Genomic DNA, 2,831 nt, shown 5'->3' on the forward strand with positions numbered 1-2,831 from the left:
ATTTTCACTCTGACAACACCTGATGTAGTACAAACCTAGATGTGCCCCCAATTAAGTGATCTAGTTCTCAACAAGTAACTATATAGTGGAAACACTACACAAGTTACAAAATATAATACCAAACAAATCTTATTCATAAATTAGCTAATTACATGAAATGTGCTGCGTTGTAAGGCCTTCCTGATTATGGCCAAAAAAAAAGCAAGTAATAGTTTTGCAAGATCCCTCAAAATCCAACCACAACCCTAATTAGCCCATATCTGTAACATTACAACTATTTGGAGAAACCTCAAGCAAGATATAATCTTGTGCTCACAAGCCACCAAGAAATATCTATTAGGCATAAGGTGTCTCAACCTTGGATCTTATTATTTGTTTTGTAAATTTATTTTTTGAAAATAATGTAATTAAGTGTGAGTGTACATGTCTAGTTGGCATGTTGATGTGTCACTCCACTTGAATGTGTCGACATCTTGAATTATGATAAATTCCTATGACAGATTCCTATGATGCGTAAGAGCTATCTTTGGAATATTTAATTGTGTATAAGGAGATCATGACTAAAATAGTTATGATAGATTCCTATGATGCATAAGAACTATCTTTGGAAGATTCAATTGTGTGTAATGAAATAGTTATGATGGATCCCTATGACGCATAAGAACTATCTTTGGAAGATTTAATTATGTGTAATGAAATCATGACTAAAATGGTTATGATGGATTCCTATGATGCATAAGAGCTATCTTAGGAAGATGCCCTAAAAATGGAAAGCACATTATATAAGCACTTTGAGGGTTGTAGATAGCTGAGGAGGTGTGAGTGAGTAGTGTATTATTAGTTGCTACTAGATAAGTCTTCCATGTCCTAAAAGAGCTTGCACTGTAAGTGTGTTGTAACCTTGGAGTTGAAGATAATATATTGTGCAGGTTTTGGAGGGGTGGGGTATTAGAGCTTGATCAAATTTTGATCCTAGTTGTTGGGTAGGGTTTTTTGAGCTAATTTCAAGTTTGAGTGGGAGTTTTGTGTAGAGAATTTTGAATCTTATTTTCAGATTGAGATGGCTAGTTCATCATATGAAAAAATGGAGGTGGAGAAATTTAATGGCAGTAATTTTGAGTTGTGAAAACTCAAGATGGAAGACTTGCTTGAAGATTGTGATCTATGGGAGGTAACTTTACTTGATCTGAGACCCACAACAATATCTCAAGAAAATTGGAATCTCAAGGATCAAAAAGATAAGGGTCTTATTAGACACTATCTAGCTAATTTAGTTCTCCTAAATTTTCTTGATGAGAAGATCACAAATAGTTTGTGGACACGACTTGGGTGTGTGGATCAGGAAAAATCTCTAGTGAACAAGTTGTTCCTGAGGAAGAAGTTTTATTCTCTAAGAATGGAGGAAGGAGGATCTATTATAGATCATCTAAATGCTTTTAATTTGTTTATTACATAGTTAACATCATCTGGTGTCAAGATAGAGGAGAAGGATTGATGTATGACCCTATTATGTTCCTTGCTAGATTTATGGGACCATCTTGTGATGGCTTTTGGAAGTACTTTAGTCACTTTTAGAATGGATGATGTGGTGTCTTTGATGTTATCTAAGGAGATGTAGATAAAGTCTTCAAATTTAGCTAAGGAAGCTCTTGTTGTTTGTGGTAGATCTAGTGATAGAGGCAAGAAAAATGACAAGAAGTTTGGAAATGATAGAACCAAATTTCATGAAAAATCAAAGACTCCTAGAAAGTCCAAGGCAAAATGTTGGAACTATGATAATATCGAGCACTTTTTAAAAGACTATAAAGAGCCAAAGAAGAAGAAGAAGGCCTCAGATTTAGGTTCAAAAAAATCTCAAGAAGATGGTGATGCTTTCATTGCAGCCTTGGTAGTGCATGCATATGATGATGTGTGGTTGATAGACTTGGGTGCTTCTTTCCACATGACCTCTCATCAAATCTGGTTTCAATGTATGAAGTTTTCAATGGTGGAAAGTTGTACTTGGGTGATGATTCTCACCTAAAGATAGTTGGATGAGGATGAATCACTATTAGATTCACTAATGGACGAGTAAAGGGGATCAATAGGGTAATGCACATCCCTGGTTTGGCATGAAACCTATTATCTATAAGCATGTTGAATGATGTAGATTTGCAAGTTATTTTTTCTAAAGATGGATGTAAGATGATGGGAGGAGCTATGGTTCTTACTAAGGGTCTCAGAACCCTAAAGAACATGATCCTTGTTGAGGGGTTAAATGATTTTAATCTTGAGTTCAACTTCTATGAACATTGTGTCTACAATAAACAAAATTGTGTTCAATTTTACTCTAGTTCTCACAAATCTTCTGATGTTTTGGATCTTATTTATTCTAATGTGTTTGGTCCTATAAATTTTCCTTCAATCTTTAAGTCTATATTTTTTGTATCTTTCATAGATGATTACAATAGAAGGACATGGATTTATTTCATACAAAGTAAGACATGAGTCTTTAGTTGGTTCAATGAATTTAAAGCCCTTGTAGAGAATCATACTATTAAGAATATTAAGTGTGTGAGAACTAAGAATGGTGGTGAGTTTTTCTTATTAGAGTTCAAATAGTTCTATAAACAATGAGGTATCGAGAGGAATAAGACAACTCCTTATACTCCATAGCAAGATGGAGTTGCAAAAAGAATGAACAAGATACTAATGGAGAAGGCTAGGAGTATACTTAGTGGAGTTGGTCTTGAACAAAAAATTTGTATTGAAGTTGTGGCCATTGCTTACTATCTAGTTAACAGATCTCCTACATTAGCTCTTGTTGATAAGACACCCATGGAGGTGTGGTC

The sequence above is a fragment of the Cupressus sempervirens genome, chromosome 8 (genome assembly GCF_028749045.1).
Source record: "Cupressus sempervirens isolate cs-2001-9-10 chromosome 8, ASM2874904v1, whole genome shotgun sequence".
Lineage (NCBI taxonomy): Eukaryota > Viridiplantae > Streptophyta > Pinopsida > Cupressales > Cupressaceae > Cupressus > Cupressus sempervirens.